General features: G+C 33.6%; 1 protein-coding gene and 1 pseudogene across 1 annotated transcript in view; one reads left to right on the top strand and one right to left on the bottom strand.

Moving 5' to 3' along the window:
* Nucleotides 1–16,626, bottom strand: part of XRCC4 (X-ray repair cross complementing 4) — a 235,231-nt gene that overhangs the window by 53,339 nt on the left and 165,266 nt on the right. The gene's annotated exons all lie outside the window — the stretch shown is intronic.
* On the top strand, nt 9,010–9,134 carry LOC111731903 (annotated as a pseudogene).

Raw genomic sequence — 16,626 nt, 5'->3', positions numbered from 1 at the left:
CCTCAGTGGCTTGAAACAACAAAGCTTTAATTTCTGATTTGTGCCATATGTCCATCAGGCATGGCCTGGGGGCTCCACTTTATACTGTCCTCATTCCAGACCTAGGATGACAGGGCAGCTACCAACATTGCAAGTTACTATAGCAGAAGGAAAGGAAGTTCTCTGGCTCGGAAATTACACCTGACATTTTTAATTAAAACTTGCTGGTAAGAACTAGTTTCACAGCCTCACTCAACTATAACTATGAAGTTCAATTTTACCATGTGCCCAGAAGGCAGAGAGCTGGAAATATTTAGTGAACAGAACTAATGACTATCACAGTCACCCAAATAATTGCTGTATAATGGTTTCATGTATCCTTGTTTTTCTACCTGGCTGGACTGTGAAGTTGGAATCTATGACTTAAAGGCTCCTAACAAATTCTTTTGATTCAGTTATTATACATGAAGAAAACAGCTCAATTTAAAGTGTGATTTAAATACAGTAATTATGTCCTTTTGGAACTTTCTCCCCAATGCTATATAAATTTTAAAATCCAGTTCTGATATAATACTGAAGTTTCCAGGAACAGATAATAGCATTGTTCAGATGAACTGAGAACCCAGAAAGCAATCACCTTGCTGTTAAACATAGATATAATCCATTAAATAGATAATCAAAAAAGGATTGAATTCATTTTTCCATAGTTGTTACGATCTATTAAAGAATAAAGCCTGGAACTCTGACACTACAATAATATCTTTCTTTTTATCTTTACTGTATTTGCTGTTTAAAGCTCCATACTAGGAACCACTTAAGCACTATTGAAGAGAAACACCCACTCATGCTGACTGTTGTCACTTTAAAATCATAACCATGAATCCCAAATGTTCAAGACTCTCAAATCTTTATCTCCAGACCTTGCTTCTCTCAGGAACTCCAGAATCACATATCTTGATATCTCTGCTTTGGTTTGCTAAGTATTTTATACTTAACCGAGCAGAAACAGAATTTTTCATTTTTCTACTCTGCAAACTTGCTTCTTTCTTTATCCTTCTCATGTCTGAACACTGTACCATTCACTTAGTTCCTCAAAGTCAAATACATAAAAATCCTCCTGATTCCCTTCTGCCCCTTATTCTCCTAAGTTGAACCTAGCAGCAAGTCCTAGCAACTTTACTGCTAACACATACCCAGGATCTAGGATCTCCTCACTATTTCTCAAATAGCCTAAGCCACTATCGATTTTCACTGGGACTACTGTAAAAACCTCCTACGTAATCACTGTTTTCACTAACTCCCACCTCCACATCCATCTTACACATAGTGATCACAGCAAGCATTTAAAACAAACCAGACCGTGTCACTTCCCTCCTTAACATCTACCATCACACTGTGAATAAAACTTAAAGAATATTGGCCCTTGAAGCCCTGTGTGATCTGACCCTCTGCAGTTCACTGGTTACATATTTCTACCACATACCACTTTCTGTCTTTACCACTAAGCAGGCCATCTTTCTAATCCATCAACATGCCAGGTTTGGCTCACCTGAGGGCCTTTGCATTACCTCTTTTCTCCTAGTCCTTGTAGATAATTTTGCTTGTTATTTAGATTCCCTTTAAATATCAATTCCTCACAGATCTTCCATGACCACTCTATATAAAGATGAACCATTTCATCATTATCATTTACATCACTCTTTTAAAATTATCTGCATAGCTCTTGATACTATCTGAAATATCTTTGTTTATTTATTTTTTGCTTGTTTCACACAACTAGAATGTAATGTCAGCTGTTCTGCTTATTGCTGTACCCTCTGTGCCTAGATTATGCTAGGTACTCAGCAAATACATGTTGAAAAGATATTTATAATTTAGGTATGCACAAAATACATGGCATTAATAAGAAAGTAACAACGTTACAGAACATAACACTTCCAAATTCATCTTTGGCCACTTTCTAATTATTCTGAAATGTTCGATGATAAAGTTATTAGATTATAAATTATTAAACATAATAAAATACAAATAAAATACTTCCACAGTATAATTTTACCACAAGTAATTAATTTGACTTGGAAGACAATTATAACCAAACGTAGAGAGTTGGACACTGGAAGGAGAAATAAAATGAATGAGAACAAGAGCAGCAGTAGCAACCAAATATTGAGCATTTACCATGTTATTATATGCCGTCTCATTATATTTGTCATCTCATTAACTTTAATGAGATGGGTATTACTATTCCCATTTTAGAAATTAGAATATTGAGCCTCGCTGTGATTAAGCAGTATGCTCCAAATCACACAGCAACTAACTCTCAAATCTGTACCTTATTCCTTTACTCCATGGCATGCCCTAAGCAGATAGTTACATGGTGAGTGTTCTGACTGAGAAGCAGCAGTGGCTATTACAACTGTAAAATTAGTGATCTTTCTCTCAAAGAGCTGGCGACTCATAGGCATTTTAACAGAGAGAGAAACATACTTAGGTGCAGAATCTTCAGGTAATAATATATTTTATTATATCCATTAATTTTATATTGTATTAAATTTTATTTACTTTTAAGTGATACTGGTTTTCCATTTAAAATTTTTAAGAAGTATAGTTTCTTCTTTAAATAAGCTTATTTAATTTAAAAAGTAAAGTGATTTAATAGATAATTAACTCATGATGCAGGTGTTACCAAGAAGTGGCAAAAATTGAGGAAGGAGCCGGTGAAACTCAGATAGAATGCAAATCCAAAAGGTGGCCTAAGCATGACTGGAGTTTGAAAAAGTCAGGACCATTGTACTTATCTTTTTCAGTAGGTTTTCAAAAAAAAAAAGTGATCTCTCAGGAATGAAAGGTGTAACAGCAAGGGAATACCCACATTAACAGAAGTGTGGTGTCCCATTATCCTTTGTACAGATTATACCACATTTGAGATTTAAGCAGGCTCTGGGGACACAACTTTAATGGAACAATGACAAATGATAAGCATTCAATGAAAAGCACTCAAGAGCCTGACCATGTGAAAATTGTGTTATATTTGGGGAACGTTGATAAACATCAAATTATCTTGAAAAATCCTTAGGAAAATATGATACTCTAGCATGATATAACAATTTTAATAGGTCCAACATCACAAGGTTTTCCTCCTATTTTGATAAATGGTTATTTGCTTTCAATCAAGCAGTAGGAAATGAAAGTAGCTGCCTTGTATATAGTGGTCATGCTGTATGAAAAGGGTTTATCTGTAAATATTCTGTTTATGTTATGGAAGCATAATGGGAACTCAGACAGATAGGGGGAAAGGAGATATATATTTCTCATCTCATACTCACTGCCAGGCATATACTTGAGTAGAATGTCCAGAACTATTTAAACTGTTCTTTTATCCTATGTTTCCCTACTGCCCCTTTTTTTATGTTGAAAGAGGAGAATGGAGAATGTATGTTGAATATGCATTTTAGATGCACGTAAAACATGACTCCATTCTACATAAGAGACTTTAATGTAGAAAATTTATATGATATGACACAAAAGAGAGAACTAGAGCCTTCTGTGGATGAACATTACTGGGTGAAATGGACTTTCAAGTAAAGCATTAAGCTTTTTGTCCCACAAAACATTTATGTAAAGGCTACATGGTCATATATTTTGGATTAGTTAACATATTCTATTCAAATACTAACATAATAAGTACCTAAAACAAGTGGACAAAATAAAAAGAAAATAGTTGGAAGAATAAGAATAACTGTCTGCTAGTTTAGATTATCCACATTAGTGCTCCCCTTATTGCTTGGAATCCAAATGAAAGTGTAATAAGTAATACATTTAAGATTCTTAGAGCAAATCAGTGATCAATGATATCCCCAAAATTTAGAGTGCATGAGTCATTGGATTGCATGCCCTTTAATTATAAATTATGTGAAATGTAGAATAGGATTACAATAATTTTAAAGTTTAGAGAAAAATGCAAAAGACAAGAGGAAATTAAGTAAAATAACATAAATGCTAAAGGAAACAAGAGTTTTCAAAGTTACAAGTAACTTTAACCAAAAGAAAATTTCAATTGGGTTCACTGAAAAAACAAGGTACAGTAGTGCATCTGAAATATAATCCAGAAATGCATTTGAGTCGGCAGTTGATCAAATGGGCTAAATAAAATCCTGTTTCTCTATATGTAGTCTGTTTATAATCTATATGTTAAAAGTTATCATATTACATAGAAATTCTTTTTACCATCAGCCTGACCTGCTAGCTCCCTGAGGAAAAGAAATAATACAGTACCTCAATATATGTGAGCTTGAATTCTGAGATTAATTTAAATATAACAGTTACATATGATATATTATCAAACACTGCTGACTAAGTAACCTTAAGATTAATATAAGATGATTTCTAAAATTATGACAGTAAAATTAAATCACAAATTTAAATCATTTCTTTAAAACATGCTTTTCTAAACTGTCAAATACATATGCTACGGAACTTTTAAAAGGAATTGAAATTAGTGATAAGTTCAAAATTTCTCTTTTTTTGACAAAGACTTCAGCTCCACGAGAACAGGGACTTTGTTTTGTTCACTATTGTATCACTTAAAACATTTCTTGGCAAATAATAGTCCTTCAAATAAATTTTTTTATTAGAAAAACTGTCTCCTCCAAAGAATTCTGTTTTAAATGAGACTTCCTAGTCTCTCAGTCACAGAAATTATCATTATTTATAATAGTATTATAGAAAATGGCAGAAGACATTTCTACACTATACACTACAGAATATGTGGAGAGAGTTGAAAGAATGTGACCTAAATACGGGATTCATTCACAGCTGATAGCATCTTGGAGTTGGGATGATAAAAATAATGATGATAAATATTAAAAATTAGTTAACATGTACTGAGCATTATTTATGTGCCAAGCACTGTGCTAAGGATTTTACATGTACTATCTCATAATTCTCACAAATCCAGGTACCCTTTGTATTGATAAGGAAACCAACACATAGAAAGGTTAAGTGGGATGTCCAAAATCTGATAGGCAGTAAGTTATGAAGTAAAACACAGACCCAGGCAGCTGGATTTCAGAATCTACACTCTAAACCACTATAGTACAGTGTTATCAAGATAATTTTATCTGCTTAAGTCCTTCATTTTATACAGAGAAAAACTAAGGCCATGAAATGCTGAGTGACTTGGTCAAGATCATATTTTCTCCTTGACTTGGTCATTATGAAAAGCATAAAAACACATTCTCTTATCTCTTATGTTAAACGAGCAAGCAAGCATAACCTCTCTTGAGTCTACAGCCCTCTCTGGCTACTTCTTTACTTATCTGCTAAGTTTTAGAGCAAAATTTTTTGAAAATTTTTTCCATATTCTGTATACTCTAATTCTCACCTCATTCTACTCTAATTGACCATCTTTCTCTCCAAGTCTCCCCTGAGACCCCAGTAGCTCCTCTGTCCTTATTGTACTTGATTTCTCAGCAACATTTGAGAGTTGGCCTTCCTTCCTGAAACATATTTTTAGCTTCTATTAAATTATAATCACCTCATTTTCCTTCTACTTTTATTATAATCTTTCTTCCTCAGAGCTTGGCCTCTAATTGGTAATGTCCGTAGAGCCTGACTCCCAGATTCAGAAATGTCCTAGGTATCAATCTTGGTATCCTTCATTCAGAATCTAGGTGATTTCCTCTGGTCCCATAGCTTTAAATACTATTAGCCGATTCTCCTTATTCTCAAATTACGTATTTCCAAATTCACCTACTCGCTAAAATTCATTTGTAACCTCAAAATCAATACTGGAGGTGCTTTCTCAGTCACTGTGGACATGTGCATGCACAGAGCATCACAAAATTTGAGTCCCTGAAATACATGTGCCTAGCTTAGGTGGAACAAGTTTCGTGCCTTCTGGTTTCATCCCTCAGACTATAAACAAGTATCTTTTTTTGCAGTATATTTAGTGTCATGTTTTTTGCATTTTTGTCCTTTTTATTGATGATTTTGATTTTTTTAAATGGCCCTCAACTGTAGTGCTAAATTTCTGCGTAGTGGTCCCAAGCACAAGAAGGCTATGATGTACCTTACAGGAGAAAATACAGGTGCTCCTCAACTTACTATGGGGTCCAGTAAACAACTGTTCATCATAAGCTGAAAATATCCTAAGTAGAAAATACATTTAATACACCTAACTGACCTAATATCATAGGCTAGCATAGCCCAGCCTACCCTAAACATGCTCAGAATACCTACAATAGCCCAGAGCTGGGCAACTATCAAGAATTACTGCCTTCCTCTTCTTCTTCCCAGAGCAGGAAACACAGATGGGCATTTTGTAGACATGATAGAATGTGAAAACACAAAATACAATATCCAAAAACTGCTGGCAACACAGTACACTGTAGAGCATCAGTTGTTTAACCTCATAATCATGTGGCTGATTATGAGTTGTGGCTCACTCACTGCCTCTGCCTAACATCACAAGAGTATTTTACCAAATACTGCTAGCCTGGGAAAAGATCAAAACTTTAAATTCGAAGTATAGTTTCTACTGAATGACTATCACTTTTGTCCCACCATAAAGTCAAAAAAACATTAAGTCAAACCATAGTAAGTTGGGGACCATCTACACATGTGTTAGATAAGCTTCACTCAGGCATTAGTTATAGTGCTATTGGCCACAAGTTCACTGGCCATCAGTTCAATGTCAATGAATCAACAATATATATTAGATAAAGTGTCATTAAACAGAAACATACAAAAAAAAAAAAAAAAACAGGTTATATATTGATTGGTTTACAAAATATGTTGTTACCAGAGGCTCCAGGAACCTAGTCCTATATTTCCCCTAGGGACAATGATTCAGTATTTGTTAATTCAGTGTTCACATAAACTTTATAGAACATAGCTACTGTGACTAAGAATCAATTGTATATGTCTATGTTCCCCAAATCTTTGTTAAACAAATGAATAAATCACACAATTATTTTTAAGAGGCAGAGGCAAGATCATTTAGAGCATGTAACCATGGAAATGAGTTTAGATTTTAAGTACAATGGGAAGCCAGTGGAATATTTTAGGGGAAGGATATGAAGTTGGGAGAAATAGGAAGAAGTATAAAGATATAACCTAATTTCTGTTTTCAGAAGTTGATTATGCAGCAATCCCCAACCTTTTTGACACAAGGGACTGGTGCTCAAGAATCTAATGCCCGATGATCTGAGGCGGAGCTGAGGCGGTGATGCTAGTGCTGAGGAGCAGCTGCAAATACAAATGAAGCTTCGCTTGCTGGCCCGCCACTCACCTCATGCTGTGTGGCCTGGTTCCTAACAGGCCATGAACTGGTCTGCAATCTGGGCATTAGGGACCTCTGAATTAGAGAACCAAGAAATGAAATGGGGAGACCAAAAGAGAGAAAACTGCAGTAATCTAGGTAAAAGATGATTGTGGCTTATACCAGGTTAATGGCAGTAGAAGTGAGCAACAAGTGATTAGGCTCTAAGAGATATTTAGAGGCATGAAGTATTAGACCCCCAGGTGGACAATATGTGGAGGTGAGGGAAAGAGAAAGTAAAAGATGGCTCTTACTTTCAGGCTTTTGTTACTATGTAGATGGCTGTACTACTTAAAAAGAAGGGGAAGGTTCAGCTGGGTGAGATCCACTTAATATTTCCTTTACTTCATTATAGATAAGATCCATTTATTACTTCATTTGCTTGATAATTATACAATATGTACCATTTACCAGGTATCATGCTAGTTGTAAAACATTTTCTTTTTTTAACTGTCAGTTTGCAATGAATTTCAATTTTGGAGGTTAATATTTGAACTCTATAAATGTAATATATTTTCTCATTTGCAGTCACTTATCTGTGTGTCCATCCATGGTTAATGAAAAAGAGGTAATAATTTTCATTTTGTGTTATTTGTGCCCACCTCCAGTATTCATTTTAGTACGGCATTCCAAATGCACCTAGAACTATTATACCATGTGGCCTCATTATCACACTGTAATTTATTGATCTGTTTCTGCAGCTACATCACATTCTCGCAAAGCAAAAGTACCTGGTCTATAGTGTTTGGTGCTGTAGCTACACCCCCAAGCACAGTACTTGGCACATAGTAGGCATTCCATTTTGTATTAAGGGGGAGATAAAAGGGAGAGACCTATAACCACATCTAATGATAATCTGTAATGCTAAATTTTCTTTCCTTTGCTGGGTTATTTTCCTCCCTTAGATGTTAGTATATGTTCTTAACAATTTATATGGAAGACTCTAAAATCATCCTCCAGACCTGAAAGACCATTTACTATTTAGTAAGAATATTGTGATTTTCATTTGTCTTACTTTTACACATAGTAGGTTGAGAATGGAGTAAATCTGTTTAACAGTTTCTATATTTTATATGGTGCCATTTATTGCTTAACCAAAAAAAAAAAAAATCCTCATTAAATAAAAAAAAATATTATTTTCATAGTTTTCTTGAAATACAGATATATAAGTCTGGAAATTTCTACAAAACCATATATTTTGGCCCTAGTCAAAACACTTTGAAAAATCAGCACTATATCCATAACATAGTATGACAGTGAAAAAATTGATTTTCTCTGTAGTCCATAAGTAGAATATAATATATCTGTAAGCAACAGAATTCCTGTAATTTCAGATTGAAATAAAAATACATGTACAAAAGGAATACTTCTTGTAGTTGGAGCTAACAAGAACTCCTACATAAAAGAAAGTTTTCAGAGGCTATAGTATACCTTTCAGAGCGACAATCTTTCTTGAAGCATGATTTGAAGATAGCTTACCAATTAAGTTTAAAAAAATAAATAAAAAGACGTAAAATAATATAAAATTAATATAGTATAATATCATATATACCTCGATAGTTGAGTATATAAATATGCCAACCTAAGAAAGGAAACTTTTCCAGTTTTGGAAAAGTCAGTGCTCATGACCACCAAATTTTATGTATCCAGCTTTTGTGGTAGCTGATTTCTAAAGTAACACAGATGACTTACTTTGAAAAGTTTAACATGTCTACGGCCATGCTATCCTGAACAAGCCCGATCCCAGTCCCATCTGATCTTGGAAGCTAAGCAGGGTCGGGCCTGGTTAGCACTTGAATGGGAGACCACCTAGGAAGACCAGGTGCTGTAGGCATAAAAAATAAAAAATAAAGGATTGAAAGCTGACAAGGTCCTTGCAATCTGTGAGGTCACCCAAGGGTTGCCTTGCCTCAAAAAAAAAAAAAAAAAAAGAAATCAAAGTTTAATAAATAGCTTTCAATAACTGATGAGTCTTCCCAGGTCTGGTACTAAGAGGATAGCAACCTTAAGTGTTTCTCAACTTATCTCTTCCTTCTCTTTCTAATCACACTTATAATCACTGTCCTTCAGAGAATGCTTCATGGACCACTGTAATATCCTATCTTCACTGCCAATCTGCAAACATTCCCTCCATGAAATATATGGTTTGCAGTGAATTCTTCCTAAAGCACTGTTCATTATGCCATTCTTTGGCTTAAAACATTCAACAGTTCCTTGTTGGATTCATGAAAGAACTCCAAATAAATCAGCTCAGCATTTAAGTCTTTTGTGATCTGAGTTCCATATACCCTGCCAGCTTTATGCACATCTCTATCTCTGTGCATCTCACAATATGGTCACTGGTCCCTATCTTCCAGACTTCTCTTCTGTGCATTTACTTATGCACTCTGTTACCCTGAGGGAAAAGCCCTTTTTCTTAGTGAGGGGGTATCTCACGCTTCCTTAACAAAGAGACCCAAAAGCACAATGGATCAATCAAGCCAGGCATTTACTTCTCTCTTACACAATAGTCTAGAGTTAGGTGGGTAGTCTATGGTGGATATGCTGCCCTGTTCCATGAGATTTCCCAGGGACTATGACTTTTCCCCTTTTGTTGTTCTGCCATCTCCTAGGATGCTTTCCTTAAATGCCAGATAGAAGATAAGAAGGAAGAAAGAGAGGGGAATGTATGCCCAATTACTTTCTGGGCAAGATCCCCAAATTGTACATATCATTTCCATTCATATCCCACTGGCAAGGACTTTGCCACATGGCCATACCACATTGCCAATGAAGCTGAGAAATGTAGCCTCTTAGGGTGACTGCCACTTGCCCTATTAAAACTTGGGGATGCATGAGATGGCAGAAGGAATTCCATTACTAAAAGAAAGAAAGGGAGTCAGGAGACTGCGTTCAGTTACTAGTCTCTGCATTATCTTTCTTCAGTTTATGTCTCTAGCAACCTCCATTCCCCTACAAAGCTAAACTCAAAAAATGCCTCCATCTAGCGAGTTTTCTCTGATCTTATCACATCTCCTTATTCCATAGCCCTCCAAGTAAAACATCAACTCTCCCTCCTCCAAAATGTTATAGTTCTTGTATCTATTGTGGAATTTAGCATATTTTAGCTGTACACATATTAAAGATAGTTTGTCAGAAAATATAACTTCAAAAAGGAAAAAAATAAATGAGTACTACATATTAATCTTTCTTCATTGTTCTATTTAATATACAAAGTTGAAGGCACAGCCTGTGCCAACCTCTTTATTCTGTTTCTAGAAGTGGTGTATGTAGGAGAAAGCACCCAATAATGCTGGTAATAACAACACTGTTTCATTCAATACACTGACCATTTATTTCCATTTATTACAAAAAATGACATTTTAAAAGTAACATGCATAAATTTGATCTAGAAAAATTATAATGTATGAACTGTTTAGAAACAAAATTATTGTAAAAGATTTTCAATTAAGCAAAGATTATGTCCTAAAATTTTACTGAAAATACTTTTGAATAATGATGTTTAAATAAACCATGTCTGTGTATTTTTATCCTTCAGTAATGATTTACCAAAAACAAACAAAATCCTTGAATAATACTTATGGATAATTATGTTTTTAATTAATTTATTTAGATCTTTTGTTCATTTTTTATTCTCATATTTGATTTATTTGATTCCATTTGCCAACATCTCAGTTACTTGTGGGGTTTATATCTTCTTATTTTGACATAACTAGTTTATACTTTCATAGAAGCTTAGAACATGAAATAGCCTTCAGTTCTATTACTATAAAATATTTTATTTCATTTCATGTATTAATACAAACTAAATATCTATTTAACATTTAGTTGAATACCATAGTAGATAATTTAAATTCTAGAATTTCACTATTAAAATGTAAATTTTGAATAAGTCTACCAAATAATAAAAAAATACCTATTTTTCTTTCAGTATGGAACTACGGATTATGAGCAGAGATTCATTTCTTTTGATTAATAACCCCTCTGACCAGTTATAATGAATATGTACACATTATTCTATATTGATAGAGTACTTAAAATGCCTGAAAAAAATAACTATTATCAAGCCAAATTCAGAGAAATTTTAGGTAAGAAAATTTTTCAGATGATAGGAGCATAATATATACTAAATAATATGATAAATTCTCTTTACCTAAAACACAGAAAAATTATAACAGCTATCTATTAAAAAAAATTTTCAAAACAGAAATTCAAATCTGTCAGTAATTTGAAACCCCAAAGCATGTAATAGCCTGAGGAAATTATAGTAAGGGTTGTTCCCAGGATGAGTTATAAACATGGAAATACTTTATTTAAACATCTATGTAATCTCGTTTGAAACAAATTATTTTGAAATTATGTTAAAATAGAACTTAAAACACATATACTTATAAGACTAATCCTCTAATACATTCAATAATCATGCTTTAAATGGCCGTAAAGCTGTGGTAATAGTGAATATACTTTTTAAAAATATGAATATTTTGTCCTTTCTGTACAGATAAAAAAAATCTGCTCAGGCAAATTTTATTTTAAAATGTCACTGCTGATTTTATTAGCAAACCTATAATAAAGCATATGATCAATCTTTACCTAATTATTTGAGTTGCAAACACAATTAATAAATCATCTTTGAAGTGCACTGACCATAATCAGTATATTCTGGAACAAGTCCAGGGGCCATTAATCAAAACATGCAGAAAGGAAAGTGAGAGCCACAGACTGAACAGTTAGGTAAACATAGAGTGAAGCTAATAAAAACCTATCTTGTTTAAAAACCACCACTGTGTTTACTTTTGCAACTAAGATAAACATTATGATAAAATTAAAGTTGTGTAAAAAATGAGGTTTGCTCATGATGACCAAAGTAAATACATAGCAATTACGCATACATTTTATGTCCCTAATTTGACACTAAAGAAGTTTAAAGTTCAGTTTCAAAAATCTACAAGAATTAGATATTTGAATTGGACGAATTATATCTTCCATGTAAATTAAACACACACACATTACAAATATGTTGAGGTTTAAACTAGAAAGAGAGCAATAAATTGTTAGAAATTTTAAAGACTCAGAAGCATAAAAACAGGTTCTTTTTGAAAGAAGAGAATGGCCAACTACCATATTTTAAATTGGCAGATGCAAATGATTAATAATAAGTAAAAAGTAAGTAAATATTTGAGTGAGTTGGAAATTAAATTTTCAATGATTAATAATATAAAATATGATGGAATATAAATATATATCAAATCAATCAATTGCTTTTAAAACTTGGTTTTCTAATAGTGTTATTTTTTTTTCTCCAAAAGTACCTTACTGATTGTTAAATGGAAGAAAGGTGATTTGCTGAGTTAACACATAAAAGGCAGTCCTCATTTCCATAAGAATTACGAGGAAAGAAAACACTCCAAGGTTGAAAATTTCATAAACACTGTTTTCTTTCCAGGAAAACAGTTCCAAGATTTAGCTGAAATCAGCACTAGAGAAAATAGTGCTGTAAAAATAACAGTACATCATATTCCTAGAGTGTCCTACTTAGATAGTGCTTTCATTCATTCTTCTGACCCTCACATTCTTGTTGAAAGGTAGGCACGAGGTACTATTAACCCAATCCTTGCACTAAAAGAACTTATAGTTCTATCTCTATTGTGTTACTGTAAAAACTTTGAACAATAGACAAACCTGACTGAAACTCATCCTTATTCAGTTATTAATAAATATGAATATAGAGAGTCCTACTTCATAGAGTAGTGGTGAAAATTAAATGAATTAATGGAAATTAAGTACCTAACACAGCAGCTAGGACACAGTAACCAAATAAATATTAGTTATTATTGTTATTTTTGAAGCAGTATAATAAAGTAGCTCATACATACGGTCTTTGGAATAATATGTCCTAGATTCAAAATCAAAGATGTGGCACTTGTTATCAGCAAGTTTTCTATTATCTAGGTCTGAGTTTCCTGATATATGAAATGGATATAGTTAAATGAGATAATGCATATACAGGGCTTCACACAGTATCTAAGAGAGAATAAGTGTTCAATGAATGTTAAATATTATTATTATCGATAGATTAAGCAACCAATAAATTATGCCAATACAAAATGTCATTAACAAAAATTAAAAGGCAAATGGCAAGCTAGGAAAAAACAAAGATTGATATTTTTGGATATAAGGAGCTTTTATAAAACAACAGGAGACAAGGACCTCCAATGAAAATCAGCTGAGGTTATGGACAAATAATAAACAAAAGATGAAATTCCAATAATCAATAAATATCAGGAAAAATGATCAGGCAATGATCAAAATAAATTGAAAAACAATAGACTATAAGGCAAAAACTGCTATGGGAGTACAAACTGTTTCAGACTTCCAGAGGAATTTTGGCAAAACAACAAAGGACTAACAAGTACATATGCCCTCTGACCTAGTCATTCTACTTTTGGGAATTCGTTCTAAGGAAATAATAGTCATATGTGCAAATTTATGTACACATATATACAACAATCTTTGAAAAAAAATGTGGATAAGGCCTAAATGTACAGTACAGGGATTGGTTAAAGAAATTATGGTACATTTATGCAATGGAATACTACAAATATAAAATGTTGACGTGATATATCTACTAAAGTAGAAAATTTATAATATAGATTTAAATTTTAACATAGTAGGCTAATCATAAATGGTATGAGGCTTGTTATGCAAATAAAGTGTAGAGGAAGATGAAGAGATCTACTAATATGCAGGGTACCATGGTGTTAATGGTGGCTGTCCCCAGGTAGGTGATTTTGTTTCTGTGTGTTTTCTGATTTTTTAAAGATAAGTATGTGTTGCTTTTATAATTAGAAAACAAATAAAATAAACCTCATTTTATTGAAAAATAAATGGATTCCTTCAGTAGGTAGGCGGACAAATTGTGGTATATCCAGACAACAGAATATTATTCAGTGCTAGAAAGAAATGATCTATCATGCCACGAAAAGATATGAAGGAAGCTTAAATGTGTATTGTTAAGTGAAAGAAACCCACTGTATGACTCCATTCTGGAAAAGGCAAACTGAGATAGTTAAAAATTAGTGGTTGCCAGAGGTTAAGGGGAGGGAGGAATGAGTTGGTGACACATGGATAACTTTTAGGGTACTGAGACCATCCGTACAATACAATGGTGTATACTTGTCATTATATATATACGTTCCCATACAATGAACAACACCAAGAGTGAGCCCTAATGTAAACTATGAGTCATGAGTAATAAAGATGTGTCAATGTAAGTTTATCAATTGTTAACAAATGTACCACTCTGGAGGGGAATGCTGATAATGGGGGAGGTTGTGTGTGTGTGTGTGTGTGGGGGGGGGGACTGGGGATGTAAAGGAACTCTTTGTACTTCCTGTCCAATTTTGCTTTGAACTTAAAACTACTCTTAAAAATTAAGTTAATTATTAATTAATTAAACACTGGGCTTTTTCCTTTCCTACTGTTAGGGTTTGTTTTTTATTCTCTATAACATTGATAATAGAAACACAGGAAGAAGTATACTACAAGGCAAATAAATGACTTTCTTCAAAACTACATCCTAAGAAGAATCTTATTAGTAATAAATATTTTATTTAAACCTCCATTTGACTACAATGGAGTAACTGTGGGAAAGTGGGCGCTCCAGAACCCTGAAAAGCTTTGATAGACATAACCGTGCTTCAGTAAGCAGGAGAGCCTGATGTGTGTAACTATTTCTCTAAACAAAGTGCATTTATTATGCAATTTCTTCCAGGATGATGCTGTAAGCTTCTAGTGTAAAAAGAAAAAAAAATTGAGCTTTTTCTGCATCGAGGAAGACCATACCTTATAAAAACTGTACCAGTAGAAGCTGTGTTAATACGTATCCCCATTCCAAGGAAGTGAGGAAATACTGTGCTAAGAATACACTACATCATTTCCTGCTCCTTGTAGCTATGTGTCTATGATAAGATTGTGTAAATTTGGCTAATTAAACCATAAACTTAATCTAAGGCGTGTGTGTGTGCATGCTGTTTTGCTACCTTTGACTCACCTAAAATACTGCATCTATACAATTACTTAATGGGACTACTTAAGGTGGCAATATACAGTTAAAACTTCTTGACTATAGTTCAAAGAGCAACATCTGTGAAGAGCTACAATTTAATAATATTTTTAGGTTGTTTGGGACAATATGTTAGAACTCTGTTTCAGAAGACATCCAACAGATAGAAAACTAAATCATATCTGTGGGTCTCGCATGAGATATGTGAACCTATATATTTTTATTTGCTAGCCTGCAGAAACAGACGACATAAAAGTACTCAAGGAGTATATACACGCATTTATTTGTTTATTTGGCCCAAATTATTTTAATGTTTTTAACCTGCAGCTGAGATAGTGTTGAACTGCTCCTTTTAGGAATACATCTATATGTTCCAATCACTAGAATTCTCTCAGAAAATGGTTCTCAACAGGACCATTTGTTGGTTAAGCAGGAAGTTTCCTACATAGTAGCACTGGGGGTAAGGGGGAGAAGGTTTTCTACACATAACAAATTTTTTTTCTTGAGATACATTTAATGCCTAATACTCTATAATTATGGTTGAGAGGTTCTTGTAATTTTTAAATTACTGATGTTTGAGAATTTTGAGAGTTCATATCCCAAACTAGAGCCTTGCTGAATGTTATCTCTGGAATGTTATTAAGCCTTTTTTCGGGAGAGGGTAGGCAGATTGCATGAGGACAACAGGTAAGAACATTTGAAAAAGTGATTAAAGAATTTACATAGCTAAAATGACCTTATTACCTAAAGCATTATACAGATTTAATGCAATCCCCATCAAAATCTCATTGGCAGTTTTTTAAGAAATAGAACAAAAAAATCATCAGAATTGTGTGGAAGCATAAAAGATCCCGTATCACCATCTTGAGAAAAAAGAACAAGGCTGGAGGCATCACTTTGCCCAATCTCAAATTATGCTACAAAGTGACAATAATTAAAACAGCATGGTACTGGCAGAAAAACAGACTCACTGACTAGTGGAACAGAATCGAGATTCCAGAAGTAAATCCGTGTTTACATGGGCAAATAATTTTCAAAAAAAGAGCCAAGAACATACAGTGGAGAAAGGAAAGCCTCTTCAACAAATGGTGCTGGGAAAACTAGAAAGCCACCTGCAAAAGAATGAAACTAGACTGTTATCTATCACCACACACCAAAATTAAAATGTATTAAGGACCTGAATATAAGACCTGAAACAATATATTGCATAGAAGAAAATAGAGGAACTAAACTCATGGACCTTGGACTTAAAGAGGATTTT

Source organism: Pteropus vampyrus, unplaced genomic scaffold (assembly GCF_000151845.1).
Source record: "Pteropus vampyrus isolate Shadow unplaced genomic scaffold, Pvam_2.0 Scaffold11, whole genome shotgun sequence".
Taxonomy (NCBI): domain Eukaryota; kingdom Metazoa; phylum Chordata; class Mammalia; order Chiroptera; family Pteropodidae; genus Pteropus; species Pteropus vampyrus.
This window is presented reverse-complemented; position numbering and strand designations above follow the sequence as displayed.